Source organism: Neofelis nebulosa, chromosome X, assembly GCF_028018385.1.
Source record: "Neofelis nebulosa isolate mNeoNeb1 chromosome X, mNeoNeb1.pri, whole genome shotgun sequence".
Taxonomy (NCBI): Eukaryota; Metazoa; Chordata; class Mammalia; order Carnivora; family Felidae; genus Neofelis; species Neofelis nebulosa.
Window position 1 is genome coordinate 84,615,115 of NC_080800.1, and position 5,418 is coordinate 84,620,532.

The following is a 5,418-nucleotide window of genomic DNA, read 5'->3' on the forward strand; positions in this document are numbered from 1 at the left end:
CATTTTTTCTTTCCTAAAATTTAAACCTTAATGTAAAATGAAATAAAATAAATTTCAGGTTATCTTTTGCACCTATAGTTATCCTTCGGCATTTCCCCAAGGGTCCCTGGACAATCAAAAACTTGTTCTTTCACCTTGTAAAAAGAGAGGTGCTAGAAACTGTTAGGTTTATTCAATGTTACTACTGATGATTGTGTGGGAAAAGTTGTACAATTTGAAGAGATGCTCAGACTTCCCCAAGTTAAGTTTGCATGGGAAAAACATTATATTAATATAAAAATTTTAGAAATTATATGCTATATGGGAAGTACATAGAGATTTCTCAATGCCCTCAGTCTCCATGATGTTTCTATTTATCAGAGTACTGGTAGTGCTTTGCCTGAGAATATTAAGCAACAGCAACATAGTGTTATCAGTTATAATTTCAGTTAGTATTATAAGCTTTTACTTGACCACAACTTACATCTTATGAATTTGAATCTAGCATCTCAAGGCCAGTGCTTTTTAATTGAGGATGCACGTCAAACTTAATTATGGAGTTCCATTAAAATATAGTTTTTTGTACCTCTTCCAGCCTTAATGAATCTCTTTATTTGATATTGTTCATATTCTATCAATATGTTTCTCCCTGAATGTTTGATATATTCATAGTATAGAATGTACATTGTATCTCTGTATTACTATATGCTATATCTTAAGTTTTTTTCTTTATAAAAGTTATTTTCATTAATTTTTTTGTAAATCAGATGTAATATTCACTATCTTTGCTGAAAATAGGCTCAATAATTATCCTTACAGATATTTCGTCTATAACTTTGGGAATTGGCTTTATTATTGGGATTGTCTCTGATATCATACATTTGGGCCCATTGGTTTGTCATCTAGCAAAAAGGATCAGCAGATAATTAAATTCAAGAAAGAAAGAAAAAAGTTAGGGGTCTCTGACTAAAGAACTGAAACCCTAGGTACTTTAGATGACTTCTGGATTTCTTTTTTCTCCCCTCAGCCCTCCTAAGTTCATGCTTTATAGGAGGTCTAGAAAGTAGAGCAAATCCTACATGCTGTGGTTCAGAGAATAGCAAGAAGTTTTGACAATGCCACTGCAACAGGCTGAATTGTATCCCCCTAATGATATTATTTCCACGTCATCATCCCTGGAACATGTGACTATTATTTAATACGGCAAAAGAGTGAATGTTACTGTAAATGGCAAACAAAAAAAACATGTGAGTAAGAATTTTGAGAGAAGGACCTGATCCTGGATTATCTAGGTGGGCCCTAAATACAAAGACAGTTGTCCTTATAAAAGTGAGGCAGAGGGAGATTTGACAGAGACAGAAGGTAATGTGAAGATGAAGGCTGAGATTGGAGTGATGGAGCTACAAGCCCAGGAATGCCAGTGCATCCCCCAGAAGCTGGAAGAAGCAAGGAACATTTCATCTCTAGAATTCCCAGAGCAAGTGTGGTCCTGACAGATTTTAGATTTCTAGACTCCAGAACTGTTGTGAGAATAAATGTCTTTCATTTTAAGCCACCATATTTGCAGCAATTTGTTACAGCAGCCTTAGGAAACTAACATAGCCACAAAGACTATAGAACTTTTTTTTAAGTTTATTTATTATTTTTGAGAGAGAGAGAGTGGGGGAGGGGCAGAGATAGAGAGAGGAAGAGAGACTATCCCAAGCAAGCTCCACACTGTCAGTGCAGGGCCTGATTCAGGGCTCGAACCCACAAACTGTGAGATCATGACCTGAGCTGAAATCAGGAGTCAGATGCTTATCTGACTGAGCCATCCAGGCACCCCAAGACTATAGAACTTTTTGATCCGAAAGTTCATGAAATTGAACAGGTGGTGGTTCAGAATAGAGCTGCTTAGATATAAGACTGGTTTCTTTAGGGAGAGCGTGGGCAATTTTAATAGTAGAATTTTGTGTTTATATCCCTGCAGACCTCTCTCAGATATTTGATACTACTGAAAATACAGGAAATAAACCAAAAAATCAGAAATTACATAATTTGGAGAACAATCTCATACCTGCTTTGACAGACTCTTTCGATTGGGGCCGAGATCTATTCACTTGGTGTAATATGGGCACTTGGCTTTCCTAGCTTAGAAGTAGACCACAAACTGAACTGTGACAAATAATACATTCAAATTTCATTTTATCTGTAGGTTGTGTTGGTGATATTTGGGGAGCTAATTATTTATTTGTATATATTTGTATATATTTGTGTATATATATATATGTGTGTGTGTGTGTATAATGTATATATATATACACACACTTTATATATCTAGATGTACATGTAGATACAGATACAAATATAGATACACACATACACATACATATACATCAATCACATGAAAAAATTACAAGGGTTAGACTATAGATCATTGGGTCAAGTCCAATATATTTCTATCCAAAAGTAACCAAAATGATAAAGATTGGTTGACAATTCTCAATCTTGTTCAGTCTCTCCACAACCCTCTTGGAGCCCATCAGCTCTCTGGGAGGTAAATTATGCATCTGAAGAAGGCAGATCACCTTGGAGTTTCTTTGCAGGCCCAAACCCTCACAGAAGGTAGGGAACTACTATATCTATGTTTTCAGAGAAACAGGAATTAGGAAAGATATTGGTGGAGAAAGGAAGGGAGAGATGAACTGGGTAAATTCGTTCAGACTAGATACACCCAAGGGACAATACAAATAAATTAAAGTGGGGCAAGGAGGGAGGATGCACAACAGTCATGAGCTCTTAATGGTTAAGAGCTTGGTAAAGATGTATTAATACATTATTACCATATATTTAAGTAAAAGTTATATACACAGTGCACATACTCTGTTTACTGCTCTCAATATCTAATTAGTATTTCTCAACTGAAAAATATACTGGAGGGACTTCTTTTAAAGGAAAAACATTCTCTTAGACTCAAGCATTTATATAAATTCTTTTAATAATATTTCTTAAATGTAAACAAATATAAAACTAAATAGAAACTCTGCTGTTCATAAAGCTCTTATACAAATTTAACACCAAAGGAAATTTATAAATTGTGCACAAATAAAAAATATTAATTTGCTGTGGTACATGATATTTACTGAGACAAAACTGCTCTTAGAAACCTGAACATACTACTGAGTGGCCAGCGTGCATTCTTGGCCTTTAAGAGGCTTGTATGTGAGTCTTGTGAGGACTCAGCTTTCCCATCACTTTCCTTTTCCAAACTACCAGAAAATCTTCATCTGTATAGTCAGCCATGAAGTAAGAGGTACACCTAATTTATTTTCTCACTAGGCCATGACAATTAAAGTAGTATTGTTGCCAGCTTGATTTTTAAAACAGGCTCAAATACATGTCCTAATTATGTGGCAGCTATTAGTTACCATTCGTCATCCAGACACTCCAGGAAATGCTTAAAATTAAATGTAAAAGTAAAACATATTTGTAAAAACTTCATAGCTCTGTCATTAGACTCCAGTTTGAAAAACACTGTGCTATTATTACAGTATGTGTAAAAAATATATATGTTTAGACTATTTTGCTAGCTTCTTATTAATAGCTTCTGGTGCTATTACCTGAGTACCTACATTATTTTTTTTAAGTTTATTTATTTTTGAGAGCGAGAGAGTGGGGGAGGGAGAGAGAGAGAGAGAGAGAGAGAGAGAGAGAGAATCCCAGCCAGGCTCCACACTGTCAGCACAGAACCCAACTCAGGGCTCAAACTCAACATCCCTGAGGTTATGACCTGAGCTGAAATCAAGAGTTGGATGCTCAATGGACTGAGCCACCCAGTTGCCCCTTGAGTACCTACATTATTATGCAGCTCTTGACTCCTGTTTCATTTGGACAATTAAGTCTCTTGTTTGTGAGGACTAAGCCATGGCCCATTCAGGCTCACTGGGAATGGTGCTTTGGAGACCACAAGTCAACCCATTATCACCCTCACATGCATGATTTTTAAATTAAATGAAAGAAGACAGGCACACTCAACAGTCAGGTAACCAAATAACTGAAGCAAGACAATATAAAATTTTAAAGGAGTGGTTCAGTTGTTTTCATTTTAAGTTGCATTGGTGGACATGGCACGACAAAGACTGTTTGGGGCTTGTGTGTGACAACTACCTATTTCCCCCAACTTCTTTACTCCTTTCCTTCTTTTTGGGTTCTTTCACCTTTCCTCTTTCTTCCACCTACTTTAGTTTTACTTTTCCCCCAGAGTTCAATGTAATGAGTTTTTCCATAAAGCTAAATATATTTAATGTTTTTTTTATTAAGAGATTATGCCTTTATCATTTTTATATGAAAATGTGCTTCCTTTTATAAAATAGAGTTTAGGGGCGCCTGGGTGGCTCAGTCGGTTGAGCGTCTGACTTCGGCTGGGGTCATGATCTCCCGGTTCGTGAGTTCCTGAGCGTTGGGCTGTGTCTGAGCTAACAGCTCAGAGCCTGGAGACTACTTCAGATTCTATGGCTGCCTTTCTCTCTGCCCCACCCCTGCTTGCTGTCTCTGTCTTTCAAAAATGAATAAACATAAAATAAAATAAAATAAAATAAAATAAAATAAAATAAAATGAAGAAAAAATGTCTTCATTTGGCAAAATAAGAAACTGGCAATCTTGTGTTTTCCTCTGAATATTAAAAAAAAAAATGTTAACATGTCCAAGATCAGCACCCACTTGTCTGGAAAACAGAGAAAAGAGGGAGAAAGAATGGTATGTGATATCTAATAAGTTGACTTAAGTTGAACAAGTTAAGCGCCATAATATACTTTCTACTGGAGCAGGAATATGTAAGACTCATTTGGGAGTCAGGGAAGGCTTCACAGAGGAGGTAACATTTGAGCTGGGGCTTTAAGGATTAGCAGGGGAGAAAAGGCAGGGCATTCCAAGCAGAATGCATAATGCAAGCAAGAGCACAGAGCACAAAAGAGCACTACGTGTCCAGCAGCTCTGAGTAGCCTGGTGACTGTTGTGTAGAGTTCTCAGGGTTAGAAGATCAGGGGTGAGGCAGGGACTATTTTTTCCTTCTTGGCCCATTTTCCCTACAGCACATTGCACAGTGCTGGGCACACACTGCAGGGACTCAATATAAATACTTACTGAATTGGGACAGGGTGGTCAAGTACGCTGGGAACCAGGACATCTGGATTCTTTCTCACGCACTCTCAGTGTGACCTTGGCCAAGTCCCTTTTCTCAGGGCCACTGCTTGCTGCTTAGTAATCAGCCCTGAGTGAGAAAACGGAGGTGGTTGGCCTGAAGTGCCGGGCCTTTCCAGCGCCTGGAATCCCTGATTCCACGCGTCGAGGGTGAGGCGGGCGGAGGTTCAGTTCCTCCTCCGCTCCAGCAGGGGGCGCAGGAAGCGACTTCCCGCCGCCCTTCTCCCGGCGGGCGCCAGGCAGATTGCAGGAGTAGCGAG